A 26,456-nucleotide genomic window follows, 5' to 3' on the forward strand; every position below is an offset into this window, starting at 1 on the left:
GTCATCCTTTAAAATTTTGTTTATGCCAATGGAATGTGTGGTTTGATAGATAAGGAATGTGACTTGCCAGTGTTTTACACTGAACTGTTTTTGCTTTCTCCCAACTTTCCGTATGGTATTAAGTCAAATTCTCACAAAGTGAATTCAGTGATCATTTGGCTAATTATCAGTGGCCTAAAGAGCATGGTTTAGTGGAAAATCATAGGACTAAGAGATGATGGCAAATGCATCTTTAGAGTGATCACAACTCTGCCTTCCACAGCTCACACAGAGAACAAAGGAAACTAGAGCCTGGAGCACAGGTCACCTGTATGACAATAGGCAACAGATTTGCTTTCTCCTGTGAGCTTTATGGAAAGCCCTTTATGGTGGACTCAGAATGGGTTCTTGGGTTCTTTCTTGATGAATTCTCTTATTTGTTCAAATGTACAGACAGGCTCAAGTGCAAAATCAGAATTAGTATGTGATTGTCATCACTGCAACATACGATAATAGATGATAAACTTTAAGGCAGTTCGCATGTAATGAAACTGACAACGGAAGTTAAAACTGGTTTTTCCACAACCTCTCAGAATCTTTGTGCTGTAAACAGAGTTGCACTGAAGAAACACTCAGAGTCCACACCTGTGGTCCGTGTGTCAGACTGTCCTCACCCCGCTGGTTTTTTAGAGCCATGCTTGGCACAAGATTGGAACTCAATGAATCCTTGACCCAAAGGGCTAGATCATAACTGATGATATTCTGCAAAATTCCCCAAGGTAAATCAGTGTCTTCCTAGTATTTGTTTTTGTCAAGGCATAATTGATAACACAATAAACTGAACATTATTACAGCATACATTTGGGAAGTTTTTCACACACTGGAGAAACTATCATCACCATCAAGATAATAGACATATTTATGGCCCCCAAAATTTCCTTGCCCCCTCTTTTTTTAACCTTTCCTTCTACCTCCTGCTCCCCAGTTGCTTTCTGGCAATACAGATTTGTTTTTTCATTGCTGTTGTTGTTTTCAGAAATGGTTTGTTTTTTTTTTTTTATTATATTAGTTATCATACAGTGCTTCATTAGTTTTTTATGTAGATCTGTTAATATATTCAAAGTATCTCATATACATGGAATCATGTGGTATGTAGGTTTTTTGGTCTAGCTTTCTTCACTTAGCATAATTATCTTGAGATTCATCACAAACTCATCAATGCATGGCTCACTAGCATGTATCACATTGTATCACATTCATCAATGCGTGTATCACTAGTTCATCTCTGCCCTTTGCTGAGTAGCATCTCACCATATGGATATCCCACAGTTTGATAGTCCAGTGACCTGTTGATGGACATTTGGGTGATTTCCAGGTTAGGGACTAATGCAGATAAGCTGCCCTAAAATTTGTATACAAGTCTTCGTATGGACATTGCTTTCTTTTCCTTGGGTGAATAGCTACCTAGCAGTGGAAAGCCTGGGTCACATGGTAGGGGTATTTTCCTTCTTTGTAAGACTGCCAAACTCTTTTCCAAAGTGGTTGTCCAGTTGTACCTTCTGTTAAGAAATGTGTGTGCAAAAAAAAAAAAAAAAAAAAAAAAAAAAAATGTGTGTGCACTCAAAGTGATTCACATCCTTACTAGCAGTTGGTATGGCTAGTCTTTCTAGTTTTAACCATTTTAATAGCCATGTGCTAGTATCTCACTGTGGTTTTTATTTGCATCTCCCTAATGATCAACAATCTTTTTGTGTGCTTATTTGCCATCCTTATGTCATCATCTATAAAGTATCTATTCAACTCTTTCACTCATTCTGAAAATTTGGATCATCTGGTTGTTGAATTTTAAAAGTTCTTTAGATATTCTAGATATAGATCCTCTATCAGATTTATGACTTGCAAATATTTCCTCCCAGTCTGTGGCTTATCTTCATTTTCTTAACAATGTCTTTTGAAGAGCAGTAGTTTCCAATTTTTTATAAAGCCCAATTGATTGTTTCTTTTATGAATCCTGTTTTTAGTGTTGTAACCAAGAAATCCTTGCCCAAGCCAATGTCACAAAGCTTTTTTCCTATTTTCTTCTAGAGATCACTAACCTTCATTGACTGATATGGAGTAACTTGAAAAACATTTTTTTTTTAATATTTTGATTTTTGAGAGCATTTTTGGTTTTTCCTTGTGGAAGGGTAAATCCAATCCGCCTTACTCCACCATGGCTGGAAGGAGAACATTCTTTGGGGAATCACTGTAGTCATTCTAATTCTGAAACCCTTGTTTTAAATTATCAAAAATGTTTGCACTTAGAAGTAGCCTAACAGAAGCATCTTGAATGCTCTATTTATATTCCTATTCCAGACAGAACATTGAAAAATGCATTGTAAGTCTAGAGGGACCTTTCTAACATTCACGCTTACTCAGACTTGAGACTGCCTACAGCTTTTTCATTAGAGTAAATTAGTGAATCAACATTTGTGGAATTTTCTTCCAGGGAACAAAGAGCTAACAATGACTGGCTCTGTACTCGAGCCTAGTTTTGGTCACCTTGTGGAAAAAGAGCATTTGTGCCTAAGGTTCACATGAATATGAACCCTATGAGTCAAATCAAAGCTCTGCTTCAATAGCATGCATAGAATGCCACCCCTCAGGACACATGTCCAAAGATCTCAGTTCGTGTGGATTTCTCCCACATGGTGCACACATGTTGTTGGCAGAACAGTGCCAAGGTGTGTGAACAGAACATTCTCTGAAAAAATAGGTTGGCCAGTTAAGTATTTGAATCGGTCAGCAGCTTTAATGAATCATAACCCCCCTGAACATCAATCTTTCCTCAAAGAATGTTTCAAAGAAAGCAGCTGTGGTCAGGCTGCTATGAATAGATGTATTTTAACATTGTAAATGTTTTGGTGTTACATGCAAGGCGTATAGATTTCTTATTCTTCTAAAGAAAATTGATAATTAATGGTCACTTTCTAGCTGTTGCTAAGACAGGCAACTAATTTTCCACATGTAAGAAGCACATTTCCTTTTTTAAAGATTTTATTTATTTATTTATTGGAGATAGAATAGGAGTGAGCAAGAATGACAGTGAGCATGAGCGGGAGGAGGGACAGAGAGAGAGGGAAAAGCAGGCTCCCCACTGAGCAGGGAGCCCAACACGGAGCTCCATCCCAGGACCCTGGGATCATGACCTCAGCCAAAGGCAGATGTTCAACCGACTGAGCTACCCAGGCACCCCAAGAAGCACATTTCTAAGGAAGTTATTGGTAACTTCTGTTCATAGAGATCAAGAACTGTGCTGTGATCATTGTGTAGAACTGTTAGTAAATGTTAAGTAATGATATTAATAGTACTTTTTAGAAGCAAAAATTGCCCTTTTTGTATTAGTTTCAAGATCATACTATTATAATCATCTTTATTTCAGTATACACACTAGCAAAAATGTGCCTCATGCATAGCCCTATTGACAAGGCTACAAAGGATACAAAATAAATGCATGACACCAACCCAACCCTCAAATAGCTCATATTCTAGACAGGTGGCTGGAGAAACAGTGCACAACAGAAGGGAATCGGGTGCCAAAACTGGCCGCCAGGGCAGTAGAACCTTTGAGAGTACATGGGTCTCCTTCTTTCATGAGCCAGTGAGCACCCCCCCACACACCCCACCGTGTTCTAGGACCAATGGTGCAAGTGTGAATGGAATGTCCTTCGGAATCCCACTTGTCTAATGCAAGAAGATGTTCATCTCATGAAGCAGATGCTTTAATGTCTGAAAGTACAAGGCAGTTAGTGTACGAAGGAGAACAAACCCAAAGCCTGGCCTCCAGGGGCTTGCAGTCGGCCCAGGGGCCCCAGACAGCACTGTACAGGCAGTGTGCTTGGGACTTCTGAGGAGGTGAGCATGCCATGAGTTGTGGGCCCATTGATGTTTATTCTGAGTTGATAGAAAGCCTGATTGAAAAGGCATAGGAGCCAGCTGTGCCGGGCAGGGGGTCCTGGAAGGCTTCCAGAAGGGATTCAGAGACTCTTTATTTAATAGAAGGAGAGACGAGACGGATGCGCAGAGAGTGACTTTACAGGGTCAAACGTAGCTGGTGGCTGCTGAACCCTCCTGACTCACTGTCTCGTGCTCCTGACACCACTATCACCATGAGGGAGAGCTTCAGGCTAATAGCAGCTGTTCAGTTTAAGGCCGGTCTGCATCTCTGCAAATCAGAAAACTAGCATCTAGGAACATTAAAAACAGCTGCGTTGCTCTCCAGCTTTCCAGACTCATTTGGATCTTCGCTGGCATCTTCTGGAATGTGTTGTTTTTGTGAGGCATGGGGTTACATCTTGAAGGCAGTGAACCTGGCATTGTATTAAAATGTCATGCATGTTTAGCAGTTCCCAAAACAAAATGTTAGGTCGGCCTCGAGAACGCGAAACCAGCTTGAGGGTGGAGGCTTTTGTCTCTGCGTCTGATCATCAAGCCCAAGTAAGAACCTATCCCTTGCCTGGGCAGGCAGTGGTGTGTCCCTTAGATGCTGTTCTCTGTGTGACAAAAGGAAACACTGTGAGGGTCATGTTGCTGAAGAATTGCTTTCTGCGGTTCGAGAGGGAATGCTTGACAACTGAAGTGGCTCTTCTCTCAGAGCGAATGTCTCCCTTCCGTGGGTGGGGATGGGGGGAGGGGGAAGGAGCAGAACATCTGGCGGTACAGTAAATGCTCCACGTGCACACTGGGGAGATTTCATTCTGTACGTGAAGAGGGCGTTAAGTTTCAGTGACACGATCACCAACAAAAGAGAGATTGCTGCAAGCAGTCGAGACTATTAGCGAATTATTTTGAGATTCTCATTGCTCATTTAATTAGTGGGTGCTTTTGCATCCGGGCTGTGGTAGTGGTAATTTCCATCGTGATTACACTATAGGTGGTTTTGAGATCGACGCAAACCTATTTTCAGCCTTTCTCACCCCACACTGAAGAATGCAAGCCACAAGTTTGGCTCAGTCCACCATTCGGGCAGCCCGCTTTCTTTCACATTAGATTCTGGTTTATGTCTTCGCAGTCAGCTTCTCCTCAGGAAACGTTCTGAGACCAAAATAGGAGCCCACCGCAGTAATGTTACCCCAGGGGATGGCCTGTGGTGCTCTACCACCATCTCTCCCAGTAAACTTGGGCAATTCACTTAAATTTTCCACCCCTAGTCTCTTCAACTATAAAATGGGAATGATGTCCAACTTATAGCGAACTTTCAAGAGTGAATGAAATAACACAGGTCCTGAGTGGACATCTGCCACAGAGTGGGCAACAAACACTCCTCCACAGCCCCTTATCCCCAGACTGTGTTAGAGTTTCCCCAAAACCATGTCCTGCACCACCCAAAAACTTCCCTCTGGCAGTTTTCATCTGCTTTTAAATACAAAGACACCCAAACCCTTTAGATATAGCATGGACCTTCAAGGAAATGACAGGCTACAGTTGGCAGGATAGGCAGTAAGGACCACTCCACAGAGCAGGGCAGGAAGCACATATGTTGTCTGGTAGTGAGTCACTAGAATTCAGTCAGTCTGCAAGCATTTCCACGGTCCTTCAGGTCCCAGGGCAACACCATGTCAGCTGGACATTTACCAGGGGAGATCGATATTGTTACAAACATGTTGGGGTGAGCTTGAGCCACCTTCTAATTTGCTGGAAGGATTAAGGGTGTTCGATGATGGAATGATGGCAGATTGCTGTGAGGTGACCATCAGGAGGATTGAGGCTGGCGAACTATAAGCCCTTGCCTCAGATATTACCAGAACACCTCAAGCAATGAATAAAGGCTGGCCATGCTGCTTCAGCACAAGGAGAGAAATTTCCCTCTCTTCCCGTTGCTCAGGTGACAAGGAAATGACATTATTTGATTATTTGTAATACAGTACTGGCGGTAGCACACCTGTGTATGTGTGTGTGTTCATGTGTAAGATAGATCAAGTTCAAAGCCACATTGTGTTTCACTGAGCAAAACAACTATTTAAAATAGTTGTTAGCAGCATTATACTGCCTTCTGATGTGACAAGACCATGACTAAGAAAGAGTCTAAGTAAAGGAAAAGATGTTTATTCTAGAGTCAGCTAAGTAAGCAAAGCCTTATCTTCTAAGATACCAATGGAGGGGAGGACACAAATTATGCAAAGACCCTGTCCTTTTGAAAAAGAAATCATCATAGGTGAAGATTTCAAATTAAATGAATAATTGACATGGCGGATCTTATTCTTTGTCTAGTTGTTAATACCAGCGGAACAGTTATTAATGGTTTACAGCATCTGTTTTTGCATTTCAGTATAATACCTAAAGACTGGCATTTGCCTTTACAAATTCCCAGTTTCAAGGGTATAGCATAGTTCAGAATGCATTGCCCCAGGTGAGTTGTGCCAATGAGTGCTTATTTTCATTTAGACCATTATTATGTTTATATAGTTGAAAAAAAATGCATCAGATTAAAAAAAAAAAAAGAATGGGGAAAATGGAAAAAAATAGAATATTTTAGTATTTTGATATTGTGGATAAATAGGGAGTTCATGACTTTGGGTGTGGCTTGGAAAGGTGTAGGATTGGCCATGAAGCCCAGCAGAAGATGTGACCCCCACAGATATGAAGGATGGCCTATTTTACCTATTGTTCATTCTTTGTTCTCATGTGAATTAAGGGCAACATCAGTCAGTGGTCAGGATTGTGACTCTCAAAGCTCTCCTATGGTTTGTAATCAGTTCATATTGTGAGAGGCAGCAGAATAGCTGAATTACTGTCTTCCTAAACCTGTTGGGAAGAGGATTTGAAAAGCCAGGATAATACGTAAGAATATATCTTTCAGTGACTCCTTGTTTCAGACTCTGTGGAATGACACATCCGTGTGTCAGTTACACTTCCTGTTGACTGTCTCCAATGGGGTGTGCAGAGGAAGTGCTGCCAAGGGGCTCTGCTTCTGGGACCTGAGCTCCTGGCAGAGTAGGCCCATGTATAGCAGCCTCCACCAGACCAGGTACTGTGCTGGTGCTGAGGATACAACAGCAGCAAAGGAGCCTGGGTCCTTGACTTCAGAGTGCAGTCTGATGGGAAATATAGACAAACTGGGAACTAAAACCCAGTGTGACAGGTGCTCAGGATGGGCTATAAGGCCCTTAGGTGGCATATCTGGAAGAGGAAGAGGCAGGGTAGAGATGGCCCCTGGCCTGAGGTGAGGGTAGTGACTGCTAAGCTGAGCCCCAAAAGGCAAAATAGGAGTTTGCCAGACAGATGGAGGGAAGCTGTTTCAAGCCAAAGGAGTTAATATCCCAAGGGAGAAAGCGTGGTGATTGTGAGGAATGGAGAATTTCATTGCATCCAAGGGTGTTGGGAAGGAACTGAGAGAAATGAGAATGGAGACGATGAAGGTATCTGTGAACCACCACAAGGGAGCTGTTGAGGGATTTTGAGGACATCTGTGGAAAATCTAGATCTGCTCTGTGTAGTACAGTAACCATTAGCCATATGTGGCTATTTACATGGAAGTTAATTAAAATTAAGTGAAATTTTAAGTTGAGTTCTTCAGTCATAGTAGCCACATTTCAAGTGCTCAGTGGCCACCCGAAGCTGGTTGCCACCATTTGGGGTAATGCAGGAGGTCTGACAATTGAGGGCTGATCTAGAGACTATTAGGGGAGGAGCAAGAGAAACAAAGCACCAGTTGTGATGCTGGTGAGGTGATCCAGGTAAGAGATGGGGGACTAAGCACTAGGGGGAAGGGGGACTGAGGAGACATTCATGTGGTAGAATGGATGGCTCTTGGTGTGATGAATAGGACATGGAAATTGAGAGAGGAGGGAGGTGGTCAAAGATGACCCTGGATTGAGACATAGATGGCTGGTTGGGCTGGAACCAGCACTGACAAGGGGAGAGGGAAAGAGCTTTGGGAGGGGATATGATGAGTCGGTTTTGGATGTCCTGATTTAAGGTGTCCTTAGGACAACCCAGGAGAAATGTCAGATAGATATGAGGCTCCTTGAAGAAGAAAAAAAGGAACATGGACTGCTGATGCAGAAGGGTTACTTGGCTGCACATGGTGGTCATGAAGCCTAGGATCAGATGGGCCCAGACATTGGTGTGGAGCAGAGGGCCTAGAACCAAACCCGGAGGGCGAAATGGCCAGTGGATTCCAAATGGGAAGATTCTGGAAAGGCTACAAAGGAGCTGCTGCTGATCCAAATTTAAAAAAAAAAAAAAAAAAAAGGAGGGATATAGGAAACAAGCCAGAAAAGTTTATCTCCCACTGTGCAAATGAGGGGTCAGAGGGGCAGAAGCTGCAGAAAGGTCAGTCAGCAAACAGTCTGAAAACTAGAATAGCCATAGCAACAGGAAGGTTATTATGAAAAATCGCTGACTGATTCAACTTGTGTTAATGTTCAGTAGTTCCCAATAACTGTATCAGAAGCCACAAAGCAAACTGGGACAAGATTTTTTTTTTTTTTAAAGAATACTCAAGGTGTTTTCCAGTAAACCTCCTTAGAGAAATTGCTTTAATAAATAGAAGCATGAATCTTTCTGTCATGTAAGAGCATGTATATAAATGAGTATTTTATATGTGGATGAAAGAACATGCAGTTTTTGTGTTTGAGTATAGCTAAAAAAATCACAGTGGCTTAGCAAACTCTGTCTTTGTGAATAACCCCAAAACAAACTATTACAGAACTCGATCCAGTCACACATGAGTAATTTTGAATTAGTAAAAGCTTTATATACACCCTATACAAGCATATGTATTCTGTACACTAAATACATGTGTACGTACCGCATACATCTGTCTATCTATCTAGAGAAGGTGGAGGGCAGGCGTCAGAGGCAACCCATGGTGCATTAGGGCTGATCTTGCATTTTAAGTAACAATTTTATCAATAATACTGGTCCTGAGTCCTTTCTCACCCATCACGTTCATATGAAATCTTAATGACAATGAGAGTTAATTTCCACATGCAGCCCAGAACTTTATCTCCTTCATTCATTCGTGGTTGGTCATGGTTTTCTGTGGCTGACTTAATGCCAAATCTGGGTTACTTCCTTACGTCTTTGGAAAAGGCTGATTTAAAACATTGAATGTTTTCAGTGGCTAATGTTTAGACTGTGGCAGTGCCTACCAACTGCTGGTCAGTAGCTAGGTCACATTCTGAGATGCAGTTGTATTAGATTTTAGGAAATGAGGAAAGAAATTCAGTATAGGAGTTTGCCATTCCTTTAATTTAATTGTGGTAAAATACACGAACATAAAAATTGCCGCTTCCGCCATTTGTAAATGTAGGGTTCACTAGTGTTAAGTACATTCACCTTAGCCTACAATCTCCAGAACTCTTCAGCCTGTAAAACTGAAACTCTATATATACTATTAAACAACTCCTCATTCCCCCTCGTCTACCCCTGGCAACCACACTTCTACTTTCTGTCTCTGCATTTGACTACTCCAGGTGCCTCAAATATATGGACTCATACAGTGTTCATCTTTTCATGACTGATGGATTTCACTTAGCATATTATCCTCCAGGTCCATCCATGTTGTGTCATGTGTCAGAATGGTCTTTCATTTTAAGGCTGAGTAATATTCCACTGTATGTGCATACCACACTTTGTGTATCCGTTCATCTGCTGATGGACACGTGAGTTGCCTCCACCTCTTGGCTATTGTAAATAGTGCAACATGAACATGAGTGTGCAGATCTCTCTTCAACACCCTACTTTCAGTTCTTTGGGTGTGTTCCTAGAAGTAGAATTGCTAGGGCATATGATAATTCCAAGTAATTATTGAGGAACTCCCAAACTGTTTTTCACTGTTTTTTATATCCCCACCAACAGATGGCAAGGGTTCCCATTTTTCTCCAACCTCACCAGCACTGGGTATGTGCTGTTACTGAGTTTCTGTTCCATTTTGTTTTGAATCATGGCCATTGTAACTGGCATGAGGGTGGTATCTTGTGGTCTTGATTGGCATTTCCCTGATGATCAGTGATGTTGAGCATCTTCTGTGTGTTTATTGGTCATTTGTATTTCTTCCCTGGAGAATTGTCTATTCAAGCCCTTTGCCCATTTTTTAAAAGATTCATCCATTTATTTTAGAGAGAGAAAAAGACTATGAGTGGGGGGAAGGGACAGAGAGAGAGGAAGAGAGAGAATCCCAGGTAGACTCCCCAGTGAGTATAGAGTTCCAATACAGGGCTCAGTCCATAACCCTGAGATCATGACCTGAGCTGAAATCAAGAGTCAGATGCTCAACAGACTGATCCACCCAGACAGCTCCCCTAGCCCATTTTTAAACCCAATTTTTTGTTGTAGTTGTTGAGTTGTACAAGTTCTTTATATATTCTGGTTATCAACCCTGTATCAGATGCATGACTTGTAAGTATTTCTCTCATTCCATGGGTTTTGATGATCTGTTTTGGTATCAGAATCTTTCCCTTATGAACTTACAATGATAGCAGACAGTAGTTTGTTCCTTTTAATACTTAACTGGGAAAATTAAAAGTTATGTCTGATCCTAATTTATTTAAAGAAAAGGGAGAAAGGCATATTGTCTTGTAATAACTACTTCTTTGCATTCATTAATTAACATTTTAAAAGTTGCTTACCCACAGAACACGTGCCACTGTTCACAGCTAGTATCGAAAGAATACTGGGGGGAAGCTAGGCATTTACCTTGTTTGGGGAGGTATAAAAGAACTGTGCATTCTGTTCCCATCTGATTCTGTAAGACTTATGATGCTATAAGGTGAGCTTTCTGAAAAAATAGAAAACAAAAACAAAGTAACAGGTAGAAAAGACCACTGAGGGTCCTGGAAGCCATGCTCTTAGAAGATCACATCAAAATCTAACCAGACACATGGAATCTTTTTTTAATCTAAAATATATCTAGGGAAGATTTTGGAAAACTATCTCATTGTCTAACACCTGTGTCAATAAAAAGGCCCCTCTTATGTGGCCTAAATCACTCTTCTTACAATATAAAATAACTGTATAATACCTGGGATTTATGTAGTACCTTTCTTTCTTAAGTCCTGTCATTAAATCCTCCTAATAACTCCATGAGGCAAGGATGAGTAAATACTACTGTTTACACTTAATCACCTCATCTTAATTCCTGCCTCTATAAAAAGGGAATAAAAGTAATATTTACTGATTTTTTTTTTTACCTTTTACAGAGAAAAAAAAATTAAAACAGAGACTGATTAAGCATGCTTTCCCAGGTTTGTAAGTGAGGCAGAACCGAAAGGCAGGGGTGCAGGAGGAAAGGGAGCACATATGAGACACATCAGGGCAGAGACAGCCCTGCCCCTGGTTAGCTCTCTTGCCCCTGATGGGTTAGGGGTCCTTCAGGGGCCCACACATAGAAGGCTTCCAGTCTTGGCTTCATGTTTTGCTCTCACCATCTTGAAATCTGTAGCAAACTGAACGAGGAGCCCCACAGCTAATGCTAGTGGTCCTGGGCACAATATCACCACCTAAGATGGTTTGGGTTCGAGGTGATGATGAGCGTGGGGGGCACTTCGCAGCTAACAGGGCACCACACAGATGTGTCTGTGAAAGGAGGCAATGGAGGATATGAAAGGCAGAAAGCTAAGTGAAGCAGGGTAGGAGAACTGAAGGAATTAAGAGACTCAACCATACACTGAAAAGGAGCCTTAAAAAAATCAGGCCTAACTTGATACAAAAAGAAAGAGTGGAGAAATTTCAGAAGGGAGAGAGACATCGTCAATCAGTAGAAAAGAGGAATGTTACAGCTGGGGCTCTTTTAGACTGGAGCAGATCATTTTAAATGACTGTGATTGCTAAGACCCAGAAGATGCCCATTGATCAGTTTATCAAGGTCATGGTTAAAGGAACTAGAAAGTGACTATGGTTTCAAACACAGTTGATTCTCGTTATTTTCAGAATCTGTATTTACATATCCTCCTACTGGCTAAAATGTATTTGTAACCCCAGAATCCATATGGCCCTTTTACATTCATTCACAGACGGGTGCCAAGCAGTAAAAATGTGTGTGTTCCCAAAGAAGGTCAAACAAGGTGATGTTCTGCCTTCTTGTTTCAGCTGTCATACAGTAAATAACTGTCCTTTTCAGGATCTGTTTAATGACACAGTTTTTGCATTTTTGTTGATTCTGCTGTTTATGGTGGTCCCCAAATGTAGTACTCCTGCACTGTCTCATGTTCCCATGAGAAAGAAGGCTGTGATGTGCCTTATGGAGAAAATAATTGTGTTCGGTGAACTTCATTCAAGCATGAGTTATAGTGCTACTGGCCATGAGTTCAATGTTAAAGAATCAGCAGTATCCATTAAATAAGGCGTCTTGAAACAGAAACACATAAGACAAGATTGTGTATTGATTGCTGACAGTGGGACCAGCAATTCATGGAAACCTAACCTTGTATTTTCCCTAGGAACAAGGGTTCAGTATCTGCTCATTCTGTTCTCCTTAACATAATAGAATGGAACTACCTTGCATAATGACAACTGTAAATGTGTGTAACCTGCAGGAACTCCAGCCTCAAAGGGAAATGACTCTGAAAGAGCAGCCAGAACTGTAAGACAGTGGTTCTCCATCCACATGACAAATTCTGGAGCCTTTATGCTTGACCATGATGTACAAGGATTCTTTGGAAAGTGTTTCCTAAAGGCTCAGAGAATCCATATGACACTTAGAAAGCCAAAGTGGCTACACCTACTTGCCTTCCCACCAACAGTGTAAGAGGGTTCCCCTTTCTCCACATCCTCTCCAACACTTCTTGTTTCCTCTCCTGTTAATTTTGGCCATTCTAACTGGTGTAAGGTAGTATCTCAGTGTGGTTTTGATTTGACTTTCCCTGATTGCTAATGATGATGAACATTTTTTCATATGTCTGTTAGTCATTTGTATGTCTTCTTTGGAGAAGTGTCTTTCATGTCCTGTGTCAATCCTTGACATGATTATCTGTTTTGTGTGTGTTGAGTTTGAGGAGTTCTTTACAGATCTTGGATATCAGCCCTTTGTCTGTAATGTCATTTGCAAATATCTTCTCCTATTCCGTGGGTTGCCTCTTTGTTTTGTTGACTGTTTCCTTTCCTGTGCAGAAGCCTTTTGTCTTAATGGAGTCCCAAAAGTTCACTTTCGCTTTTATTTCCTTTTCCTTTTCGCTTTTATTTCCTTTGCCTTTGGAGACATGTCTTAAAAGAATTTGCTGTGGCCACTGTCGAAGAGGTTACTGCCTATGGTCTCCTCTGGATTTTGATAGATTCCTGCCTCACGTTGAGGTCTTTCATCCATTGGGAGTTTATCTTTGTGCATGGTGTAAGAGAATGGTTGAGTTTCATTCTTCTATACATAGCTGTCCAGTTTTCCCAGCACTATTTATTGAAGAGATTGTCTTTTTTCCATTGGATATTTTTTCCTGCTTTGTTGAAGATTATTAGACCATAGAGTTGAGGGTCCATATCTGGTCTCTCTACTCTGTTCCATTGGTCTATGTGTCTGTTTTTGTGCATTTTTTCAAAGTGCTGGAACAAACAATCCTAAAATTTGTATGGAACCAGAAAAGACCCTGAATTGCTAAGGAAATGTTGAAAAAGAAAAAGCTGGGGGCATCACGTTGCCTGATTTCAAGCTTTACTACAAAGCTGTGCTCACCAAGACAGTATGGTATTGGCACAAAAATATTCTTCTATTTTTTTTTCAATCTTTTAAAAGAAAAAAAACCTATAAAAACGATTATTAGGCCAGATTTTGCCTGCAAGCCATAGTTTGCCAAACCCTGATTCATTCAGTGGAACAGGGGAATAGATGAGACCCCTTGTTCTCAAGTGTCCTTACTTGGATCAAAAGAGGATGCACCTGCCCAGTGGGGTCTGCCCCTTGTTTAGTGTTCCTTCTCCTTCAGAAATTGAAATAAGGATTTTAATTGCTTAATCCTGAGTTAACCTGATATTAAAGTTGGTAACTTACCAACAGGAATTGGTTTAGATTTTTAGATTGCTTAGTACAGTGTACCTTGGCAAGAAGGATCTAGGAAATATTGAAAACAAAATTAAGAAAAGTTCATACTTCTATATACAGTAACATGCCAGTGCATTTCAAACACAGCCCTTCCCTTAGATTCCCTTTGTTCAACAATGTTCTAATTATTCCTTTATCTTTAAGCTCTACTTTCTGTTTCCATTGTGTCATTTTTCTTTGTGTTTTTCACATGTACAATAGACCTTATTCACAAGAAGGCGGAGCTGTGATCCAGAATGAGGCTAGTAACACAAGGGAACTTAAACAGGCTAGAAATTAAATAAATTTAAGTACAAAAAAATTAGAAGGAAATTGAACCCATCTTGCTTAGCACAGCATCCGAAAACGTATTTGGAAGATTTAATATTCATCACTGACCAGAGATCAAGCATTACCACTGAATTTAATATAAAAATGGTAATGAAGACAAATTAAAAAGTAGCTTCAGATAACAGAGTTTCAGAAATGCTCTTGGTTTTTCATAACATGTGGAGCAGCTTCTACTTCCCACCCCAGAAGCCAACCCCTTCCTCGTGAGTAGCTGGTGTGGCTCAGAATGCCCGTGCCTAAACCAGCCTAGACTCTGGAACTGTCCCTGTGAGGCCACACAGGACAACCCTGTCTACTTCTTCAGGAAGCCAGGCCTTTCTGGAGGCAGAGCCAGAGGCGCCTGGCCTGGCCTGGAGCCCTGGCTTTGGCCACACTCATGGCAGGGGTTGTTCCCTTATCCAGAATTTGCAGGCAGAGCTTACATGGGAGCAAGCAGCTCCATTGAGCCTTGTCTCATGCTTCAGGGACACACGTGAATCCAGTGCATTAAATCTCTAGGACTTACATACTGGTTTCAGTTTTGTAGCCTCAAACATCTCCTCTATTCTCCCACCCTCTGGTAACCACCATTTGATTCTTTGCTTTTATGAGTTGGGCTTTTCTTGTTTTGCTTTGATTTTGTGGTTCTCTGTTCCTTTTTTCCTTCTTTTGTTCTCTTCTATGTGATTGATGACTTCCCTTGGTGTTAAGTTTATATTCCTTTCTCTTTATTTTTGTGTATCTATTATAGGTTTGTGCTTACCATGAGGTTCATATATAACATCCCAATTATATAGCAGTTTGTTTTAAGTTGGTTGCTTTAGTTTGAACACATTCTAAAATCACTACATTTTTACTCCTCCCCTCCATGTTTTATGTATCAGATGTCATATTTTACATCTTTTTATCTTGTGAATCCCTTAACTGAATTTTTAGATATAATTGATTTACTATGTTTTTCTTTTAAGCTTCATACTATCTTTATAAGTAATTGTTCTACTACTTTTACTATATATTTGCTTTTACCAACGAAATTTTTCCTTTCATAATTTTCTTCTACTTACAGTCTCTCCTTTTCTGCTTTAAGAAGCCCCTTTAACATTGGTTTAGTGGTAGAGTACTCCTTTAACATTGCTTGTCTGAGAAATTTTTTCTCTCCATCAACTCTGAATGATAAGCTTGCTGGGTAGAGTACTTCTGGTATTTTCCTTTCAGCAATTCGAATATATCAGACCACTCCCTTCTGACCTGTAAAGTTTCTGCTACAAAATCTGCTAATGGCCTTATGAGATATCTCTGGTATATAACTAGTTACTTTTCTCTTGCTCGTTTTAAGATTCCCTCTTTATCTTTAATTTTTGCTATTTTTAAAATATTGATTGATTGATTGTGGAGAGAAAGAGCAGGGGGAGATGCAGAGGGAGGGAGAGAGAGAATCCTCAAGCAGATTCCCCCCTGAGCCCAGAGCCGAACATGAAGCTTAATCCTAGGACTTTGAGATCATGACCTGAGCTGAAATCAAGAGTCTGATGCCCAACCAACTGAGCCACCCAGGTGCCCCACTTTTTACCATTTTAATTATGTATCTTGGTGTAGACTTCTTTGGGTTCATCTTGTTTGGTGCTCTCTTTGCTTCCTCGACATGGATATCTCTTTCTTCTTCCAGGTTAGGGGATTTCTCAGCTATTATTTCTTTAAATAAGCTTTCTGTAGCTTTCTCTTTCTTCCTTCTGGAATCCCTATTATGCAAATGTTAGTATGCTTGATGTTGTTCCAGAGGTCCTGTAACCTATCCTCATTTTTTTTTCTTTTCACTTTGGTGTTCTCTATTTACCCCATCTTCCCAACAGATGTTCTCTATTACCCCCATCTACCCCCAACAGATGCTGATCTGTTCTTCTAGGTTGGCTAATCTGTTATTGATTCCCTGTAGTATATTTTTCATTTAAGTTATTGTATTCTTCAACTCTGATTGTTTTGTTTTAATTTTTGTCTGTGTTGAAGTTCTCACTAAGTTCACCTACTCTTTCTTCAAGTCCAGTGAGCATCTTTATGACCATTACTTTGAGCTGTTCATCAGGTAGATTGCTTATCTCTGTTTCACTTCATTCTTTTTTGAAATTTTGTCTTATTCTTTAGTTTGAGGCATATTCCTCTGTCTCATTTTGTTTGACTTCATGTGTTTATTAGGTGAAACAGCTACCTCTGCCAGTCTTCAAGGAGTGGCCTTGAACAAAAATGTCCCCTGTGTAGATTATGTTCCTGTTGGCTTAGGCTGGCTGGCTGGTTGGAGCTGTAGGTGGCACAGGCCAGGAGATCCCAGGGTTCTATGGGGAGTCCCAAGCTGCCCTGTACCTAGGCCACCTTGGTGAGACAGCTGGAACTGTAGTCAGTGCAGGCCAGGGGATCCGGGATGCTCTACACCAGAGCCATGCTAGCAGGATGGCTCGAGCTGAAGCAGGTATGGGCCAGGTGCTCTGTACAGGGGACACCCTGGAGGAATCAGTGGAGATGCGGTCAGTGCTACAAGCTAGGGCTGGCACTGGACACCTGGGGGTGTGGATGTAGTGGACATGCACAAGGAGGTCCTAAGTTGCTCCACACCAGGGTCATCCTGGTGGATGGCTTGAGCTGGGACAAGCATAGACCAGGGCATTTTGCATAGGGGACATCCTGGCAGGGTGCCAGAGCTGCCCTGAGTGGGGATGGCTGGGGCTGAATCAAATGTAGGCCACAAGTTTCTCAGGGTGTGCCATGCTCAGGCAGCCTTGATGAAGTGGGTGGAGCTGGTGTGGACTAGAGGCTCAGGGCTTGCTGAGTCAGCAGGCTAGCTAGAGCACCTGCTCCCTGTTCCTATCTGTGCTATCAAGGTGGAGAGGCTCTTGCCAGCACCACTGACCCTCAAGAGAGTTATAGAAATTCCCCCACCATTTGGCAGTCAGAGTGAGTAAACAGGTTTCCTTCACTTGCAGTCTGGTTGCCCTTTAAACTGATGGTTTTTTGCTGTGCCCCAGGTCAGATGAATCTGTACATGGCCCATCTGTGATGTCCCTCCCTACCGCAGGTTACCACATTGGGGGTGAGATTCCTATCACTACCATGTCTCTGTCTCTCCAGCCATTATGTGTGTGGGCCCATAATGCTTTATTGTGCAAAAGCTGTTCAATCAACCCACAATCCTTCAGGAGGAATTGCTTTATATGTAGTTGTAGACTTTGGTGTGTCCATTAGAGGAGGTGAATTCAGGATCTTCCTAAAGTTACCATCAAGTTTGGCTTTTTCTGATTTTACATCTAAGTGAGATAATATGGCATTTGTCTTTCTCTGTCTGCCTTGTTTCACTGAGCATAATGCCCTTATGGGCCATCTGTTAATTGCCAGTGACAAGATCTCCTTCATTCTTATGGCTGAATAATATCCGTGTGTGTGTGTGTGTGTGTGTGTGTGTATCACACATCTTCTTTATCTATCCACTGACAGACACAGGTTGTTTCCATATGTTGGCTATTGGGAATAATGCTGCAGTGCACATGGGAGTGCAGATCTCTCTTCCATGCCCTATCTTCATTTCCTTTGGATTATATACCCAGGAGTAGGGTTGTTGGATCCTATGGTAGTTACATATTTAATGTTATATGGAGCCTCCATACTGTTTACCATAGTGGCTGAACAACTGCATTATTCCCACCAATAGGTACAAGTGTTCGTTCCCTTTTCTCCACATCCTCCCCAACATTTGTTTTCTGTAGTCTTCTTAATGACAACCATTCTTACAGGTGTGTGGTGTTACTTCATTGTGGTTTTGATATGCATTTTCTTGATATTCAGTGATGCCGAGCATCTTTTCACATACCTGTTGACCATTTGGATCTTTTCTTTGGAAAAATGTCTCTTTAGTTCCTCTGCTCGTGTGTGTGTGTGTGTGTGTGTGTGTGTGTGTCTTCTGTTTTTAATTGGGTTTTGGGTTTTTTTGTTGTTGTTGTTTCTGAGCTGGATGAATTCTTTATATACTTTGGATAGTAACCCCTTCTCTGATATATGGTTTGTAAATATTTTTCTTCCATTCATTAGGTCATTAGGTTGCCTTTTCTCTTTTTTTGATTGTTTCCTTTGCTCTGCAGAAGCTTTTCAGTTTTATGTAGTCAGACTTGTTGAATTTTGCTTTTGTTGTTTGTGCTTTTGTGTCATATCTAAAAACCCATTGACAAGACTAATGTCAGGGAGCTTCTTTCCTATGTTTTATCCCCCTAGGAGTTTTTTGGTATCTGGTTATATATTTAAGTCTTCAATCCATTTCAAGTTAACTTTTGTGTATGGTGTAGAATAGGGGTCCAGTTTTCTCGATACCATTTATTCTAGAGACCATCCTTTCTCTACTGAATGTTCTTGGCTCCTTTGTCAAATATTAGTTGACTGTTAATGTTGGCGTTTACTTCTGGACTCCCTGTTCCATTGCTCTGTGTCTATTTTTATAACAAACATATATTTAAATTACTGTGTACCTCAGTAGTATAGTTTGAAATAAGGAAAGATAATGCTTTCAGATTTCTTCTTCCTCATGATGCTTTGCTATTCAGCATCTTTTATGGTTTCATACATATTTTTTTTTAATTTCTGTGAAAATGCTGTTAAGGTTTTGATAGCAATTGTATTGACTGTAGAAATGGCCTTGAGTAGTAAGGACATTTTAATAATGTTAAGTCTTCTGATCCCCTGGACACAAGATATCTTTCATTTTTTTTGTATCTTCTTCAGTTACTTTCATCAATGACTTATAATTTTCATTATACAGATCTTTCATTTCCTTCGTTAAATTTAGTCCTAATTATTTTATTGTTTGAATACTATTGTGAATGGGATAGTTTTTTTCAAATGTTTTGTTGTTAGTGTATGAAATGCAACTAATTTCTGTATGTTGGTTTTATCTCCTGCAACTTTACTGAATTCATTGATTCAGTTTGGGTTGAGTCTTTAAAGGTTTCTCTATATTAGATCATATCATCTGTGAATAACAATTTTACTTCTTTCTCTCAGAATTGGATGCCTTTTTATTTCTTTGTCTTTCCTAATTGACTTTCAGTACTGTGTTGAATAAAAGAGGGCACTCTTGCCTTATTCCTCATCTTAGAGGAAAAGCTTTCAATTTTTCACTGTTGAGTATGTTAGCTGTGGGTTTGTCATATGTGGCCTTTACTATGTTGAGGTTTATTCCTTATATAACCATTTTGTTGACGGTTTTTATCATGAAAGTATGTTGTATTTTGTCAGATGTTTATTGTGCAGCTATTTATATGACCATGATTTTTATCTTTCTATTAATGTAGTGTATCACATTTATTGATGTATGTATATTGAACGAACCATCCTTGCATTCCCAGAATAAATCCTACTTGGTCATGGTGTTCAATCCTTTTAATGCATTGCTGAGTTTGGCTTGCTTTTATTTTGTTGAGAATTTTGTATCTGTATACATCAGGGATAGTAGTCTATAGTTTTCTTATGTCCTTATCTGGCTTTGGTAATGGTATGGTGTCATGGTAATGGTCCTGGAGTTTTCAGGGTTTGGAGCTTTCTAATTACTGATTAAATCAGTATTTATGTACTATTGGTCTGTTTATATTTTCTGTTTCTTCCTCATTCATTCTTGGCAGGTTGTAGGTTTCCAAGAATTTATCATTTCTTCCAGATTAACCAATTTGTTAGCATAGAATTTGTTCATAGTAGTTTTTTACAATCCTTTGTATTTCTGTAGTATCACTTGTAATGTCACCTCTTCCAATTCTGATTTCGAGTCCTCTCTTTGTCCTTTTAGTTTAGCTATAGATTTGACAGTTTAATCTTTTTGAAAAACCAGCTCTTAGTTTCACTGATTTTTTTCTGTTATTTTCCTTGTCTCTGTTTCATTTATTTCCACTCTAGTCTTTGTTACTAATTTCCTTTTGCTGACTTGGGGCTTAGTTCTTCTTTTTCTAGAAAAAGAAAATATAAAGTGAGGTTATTTGAGATTTATTTTAATATATGCATTTATTACTATAAACTTCCCTCTCAGAACTGCTTTGGCAGCATTCCATAGGTTTTGGTATATTGCATTTCATTTTCATTTGTTTTGAAATATTTTATTTCCTTTTGATTTCTTCTTTGACCCATTGTTTGTTCAAGAGTATGTTATTTAATTTTCATGTGTTTGTAGCTTTTCACATATTTTAGCTTTCCTCTTGTTATTCTGGTTTCGTTACATTGTAGTGAGAAAGAATACTTGGTATGATTTCAGTCATCTTAAATTCACAAGACTTGACTTGTGTTCTATCATGTGGCCTCTTCTGAAGAGTGTTCCATGTGCACATGAGAAGAATGTGTATTCTTCTGTTAGAAGGAATGTCCTACAAATCTTTGTTAGATCCGTTCAGCCTAATGTGGGCTCAACCCCAATGTTCACTTGTTGGTTTTCTGTCTGGATGATCTGTCTATTGCTAAAATTGGAGTGTTAGGAGTCCCCTACTATTCTTGTATTGTTGTCTGTTTCTTCCTTCAGATCTATTAATATTTGCTTAATATATTTAGGTGTTCCAATATTGGGTGTGTATGTATGTATGACTATTATATCTCTTGAATTGATCCCTTTTTCATTATACACTGACCTTTGTCTCTTGTTTCCATTTTGGCTTCAAGTCTGTTTTTTCTGATTTAAGTATAGCTACCCTTACTTTCTTTTGATAGTCACTGGAATGGAATACCTTTTTCTATCTCTTCACTCTGTGCCTGTGTGTATCCTGTGTAAAGCTGCAGTGAGTGTCTTGTAGGCAGCATATAGTTGTGTCATTTTTTTAGTCATCCAGCCACTGTGCTTTGGGATTGGTTAATTCAATCCATTTACATTTAAAATTCTTATCTTTTTAATTTCAAATATTTTTATTTTTTATTTTTTATTATGTTAGTCACCGTACAGTACTTTATTAGTTTTTGATATAGTGTTCCATGATCCATTGTTTGCGTATAACAGCTTATATGTAAGATCTTATAATGCCATCTTATTGTTTTCTGATTATTTTGTATTTGCGTAGTCTCCTTCTATTTTTGCCTAAGTTGGTAAATTAGTGATTTTTTTATGGTGGTATGCTCGGCTTCCCTCTTTTTTTATCTTTTGTTTATCTATTCTAGGTTTTTGCTTTGTGGTTACCATGAGGCATACATAAGAATTCTCATAAATAAAACAGGCCATTTTAAGCTGACAGCAACTTAACTTCAATTGTTTACAAATGCTTTTTATAGTTTCATTATAATGAAACTATGTCTTCACCCTTAACTACCCCCCCCCTTGTTTATTTATGATGTGATTATTTACCACCTCTTTTGTTTTTGTTTTGGGTTTTTTTTGTTTTTTTCATTTTATTTTATTTCTTTTTCAGTGTTCCAGAATTCATTGTTTATGCAGCACACCCAGTGCTCCATGGAATGGAGCCTCCATAATACTCACCACCAGGCTCACCCAACTTCCCACCTCCCTCCCCTCCAAAACCTTCAGTTTGTTTCTCAGAGTCTACAGTCTCTCATTTTTTGTCTCCCCCTCTGATTTCCCCCAACTCACTTCTCCTCCCCATCTCCCAGTGTCTTCCATGTTATTCCTTATGCTCCACAAGTAAGTGAAACCATATGATAATTGACTCTCTCTGCTTGACTTATTTCACTGAGCATAATCTCCTCCAGTCTGGTCCTTGTTGACACAAAAGTTGGGTATTCATCCTTTCTGATGGAGGCATAATACTCCATTGTATATAATTTATGGACCATATCTTCTTTATCCATTCGTCTGTTGAAGGGCATCTTGGTTCTTTCCACAGTTTGGTAACTGTGGCCATTGCTGCTATGAACATTGGGGTACAGATGGCCCTTCATTTCACTATATCAGTATCTTTAGGGTAAATACCCAATAGTGCAATTGCAGGATCATAGGGAAGCTCTATTTTTAAATTTCTTAAGGAATCTCCACACTGTTTTCCAAAGTGGCTGCACCAACTTCCCTTCCCACCAACAGTGTAAGAGGGTTCCCTCTCTCCACATCCTCTCCAACATTTGTTGTTTCCTGTCCTGTTAATTTTGGCCATTCTAACTGGTATAAGGTAGTATCTCAGTGTGGTTTTGATTTGAATCTCCCTAATGGCTAATGATGATGAACATTTTTTCATGTGTCTGTTAGTCATTTGTATGTCTTCTTTGGAGAGTGTCTGTTCATGTTTTCTGCCCATTTTTTGACATGATTATCTGTTTTTTTGGTCGTTGAGTTTGAAGAGTTCTTTACAGATCTTGGATATCAGCCCTTTGTCTGTAGTGTCATTTGCAAATATCTTCTCCTATTCTGTGGGTTGCGTCTTTGTTTTGTTGACTTCTTGCTGCGCAGAAGCTTTTGATCTTGAAGAAGTCCCAAGAGTTCATTTTTGCTTTTGTTTCCCTTGCTTTGGAGACATGTCTTGAAAGAAGTTGCTGTGGCCAGTGTCAAAGAGGTTACTGCCTTTGTTCTCCTCTACAATTTTGATAGATTCCTGCCTCACGTTGAGGTCTGTTTACCTCTTTTTATGTTGTTTATTTGTATAACAAAATTATAGTAGCTGTAGCTCTAATTATTTTTAGTCCTTTTTTCTTTGACATGTATACAATACTATAACATCCGTCCACTGTATTTACCATACCGATGTGTTGTATAATTTTGTGTATTTTCATGGTGCTGATTAGTGTCAGTTTATTTTAGCCTAAAGAACTTTCAGCATTTCTTACAAAGCAAGTTTAATGGTGAAGAACTCCTTCAGCTTTTGTTTGGGAAAGTCTTTATTTCTCCTTCATATCTGAAGGATAACTATGCTGGGTATAGTACTATTAGCTGACAATTTTTTTCTTTCAATACTTTGAATAGGTCATTCCCCTCTTACCCGGCCTATGGTGTTTCTATTGAGAAATCTGCTGGCAGCCTAATGGTGGTCCCTTTGTAGGTTACAGTTTTTTTTCCCCTGGATACTTCTAGAATTCCTTAATCTTTAACTTTTTTTTATAGTTTCATTATAATGCGTCTTGGAGAAGGTCTTTTTTCATGAGATAATAGGGTGATCTTCTATAGCTCTGTGAACTTAGATGTCCAATTCTCTCTGCACATTTGGGAATTTCTCGGCTATTATTTCTTTAAATAAACTTTCTGTCCCATTATCCTCTTTTTTCTTTTTAGAATCTGGATTATTCTAATATATGCTCTTTTGATGAAATCCAATAGATTAGATCATGTAGTTTTTCTTCGCAGTTTTTCATTCTTTTGTTTTTGTCTTCCATTTGCTCTACTCTGTTACATTTTTTATTTCATTTATTGAGTTCTTCAGCTGCAGAACTTCTGCTTGGTTCCTTTCTGTGATTTCTCTTTAGTAATATCTCATCTTGAACATTTCTGTATGTGCCCGTGCATGTGTGTGTGTGATTTCAACTATATTTAGAGTTTTCTGGTAGCTCATTGAGTTTCTTCAACACTGATTTTGATTTCTTTATCCAAAACCCCTTGCCTTTGAGCTCTGTTATTGGAGAATTATTATTTTTTGGTAGTGACATGTTTCCTTGATTTTTCATGTTCTTTGTAGTTTTGAATTGCTTCTTTCACACTTGAAGTAGCAGCCACCTCCTTAAATCTTTGACTATTGCCTTTAGGTTGGGTATTTGGTTCATTAGTGCTATTTCCATCTATGATTTTCTCTGCCTTTGTATGGGTACACCTGTTCCACTCTTCTTGCTCCCTCTTGTGGCAAAATTCTTAAGCTCTTACATCTTTGGTTTTTAAAACTCACCAGGCTGGCTATTGGAAACCTTTCTTTTATTTTCCAGAAGAATGGCTCAAGATTGTGCTTTCCTCCTTGTCCACAGACTCTGGCCTGTATTCTGAGCACACTCCTAAAGAGCTTGCTTTTGCCACCACACTTGGGAGTGTGCACATATAACCACCCACAGAGTGCAGAGAGGTATGGATTTAGCCCTTGGGGCATTAGAGTTGCCCACAGGCCCCATAGGGAGATTCTCAGATGTAGTACTCCCAGGGGCTCTTGCTTGGACTTCCTGCTGAGTACAATCAGCACACCGTGAGTCCCTTTAATGTCCTTTGGTATTCTTACCTCCTCTTTCCTCCCAGTCATAGAGATCCTGCCTAAGTAAGTTCTCCAGGTGCTGCTGGAGAGTAACAGGTTTCTCTAGCAGCATTCCACACCACTGGGATAGCTAGATACTCACTGCTCTTCTTTTTCTGTATGAGAGAGATCACTACCACCTGCTAGTTCAGCCCAATGCAGTGTTCCCTTGGTGGGGGTGAGGACCGTGTTGGTAAAGTTCTTTCTACCATCTCTGCTGTGTCCAGACTTGTTTGTTGCTCCATTGGCATGCTGGAGTCTGTCTTCATAAGGACTAAGCTTTGGAAGTTTCTCTGTTGTCTATGGGTATCAGCCCAGGTCAGCACTCTTTAGGTTTTTTTCCTGATTATGGCAAGAGAGGTTGGGGCAAGCTCACTGCCCCACTGGTCACACAGCCTATGCCCATAACCAGATACACAGGTGAGCCAGACTCCTCCCAGTTCCTTGGCATATGGTGCCAGATCCTGCAGTTCCCACAAAGGCACTTTTGTTCATGGATAGATGACTAACTCTTCATTGAAAAAGAGGGACAAAAAAGGAGGAATGCCCTCCACTGCTGTGTGCTAACATCACTTCCTAATGGTGTTTTCCTGATCCCCCCTCTCTCTCTCAGTCACATCTAGGAGGCCTTTAGGACTGCCCCCAAATGCAGCCTGTAGGTAGGCCCACCAAGAGCACTCAGCAGAGTAGTGCCATTGTGTGGCTTGGGTTTCCAAAGGGAACCCACAACTAAATAGCAGTATAACTGTATTGTTAAAGGTTATATTATCTTCTGGGTATAGAAGCTAATGCTACTAAATTTGGGCTGCTGTTGTTACTCATGTACCATGTTACCATCATGTTTCACTGAGGCATCACCAGCCAGAGAGAAACAGCCCTAAAGGGCCCATATGTGCATGTGCAGCCATCTTCCACACTGATTTGCAATGGGTGGAGCGTAGGATTTGGAATGAAGGCCAGACTGCTTATACAATCACTGAGTAGCATTTTCCAGTATTCACATAGCTGTTGCAGGAATACCTGGAGTAAATGGTTGCTGGCCATTTCTATTAGTATAACAGCATTTAGAGTTGAAGCTGTGTATCTTTTGCAGGTAACCCTGTTACATAGCTGGCTAAAATTCTGATCTTTGAAAATAAACCTTTAACCACCATTCCCATCCCCCTCCCTGTGCTCATTTCAGGCTAAAAGCTTGATCCTATTTGGGGGAAAGTTCTGGAGTCAGCAGATAACTTACAAGAAGTGAATGTGCTGTTGAAAATATGTGTGACCCTATTTCAGAGAGGCTGTTATCATTCAGGTGTTCCCGTCACCACCTGGTGGCTGTGTAACCTTAGAACAGTGGTGCCAGACCCTCCCTGCATGGTGCCCCCAGAGGCCATTTGTCGCTTGGGGTAGAAGCGGCCATGCTGCTGGCGATGATTCGGTGGGGGAGGGGGCACTCATGGAACCTGACAGCTTTGTGTTTGGTGCAAGTAAAGTGCCATCAGTTGCCGAGACCTCACCAGCATCCTCTACCACCCTGATGGCTGTGGCCCTTGAGGCGGGATAAATCATGCCCGGCAACTAGCTAAACTTCCGTGATCCAGCAGATAGACTTTGTACAGAATGAAAAGTCAGTGCACAGGACTTTCTCTGATTCCTAATAATGTGAGATTCATTTCTGGTAACAGTGAGGGTTCTTGCCTTAGCCTGGTGTTTACCAGGAAAGGCTGGTGAGGATCGATATTAAGGCATCTGGCCTTTTGTCTCATTGCAGTTAACGTATTCATGCTGATGGGCCAGTGGAGGAGTAGGACTCCGATCTCTTTAGCCGTGACTCCCCTCCCCACACCTGTCCCTCCAACCCCAGTGAGCAGTGACTGGGGTTCATGGCACCGTGACATGGCGTACATATGAAGTCACATTGTAAAACCCAGCATCAGTGAGTTGCCCAGAATCACAGGACAGGATGAAAGGGGATAGCTTTGAGTACTGATGAAAGAGGTTAGCTTTATGTATTCAGTCTG

General features: G+C 40.4%; 1 protein-coding gene across 1 annotated transcript in view; it reads left to right on the top strand.

Annotated features, from left to right (window-relative positions):
* NR3C2 (nuclear receptor subfamily 3 group C member 2) overlaps nt 1-26,456 on the top strand; it is a 330,198-nt gene that overhangs the window by 298,096 nt on the left and 5,646 nt on the right. The window lies entirely within an intron of this gene.

The sequence above is a fragment of the Lontra canadensis genome, unplaced genomic scaffold (assembly GCF_010015895.1).
Source record: "Lontra canadensis isolate GAN:19392208 unplaced genomic scaffold, GSC_riverotter_1.0 scaffold10, whole genome shotgun sequence".
Classification (NCBI taxonomy): domain Eukaryota; kingdom Metazoa; phylum Chordata; class Mammalia; order Carnivora; family Mustelidae; genus Lontra; species Lontra canadensis.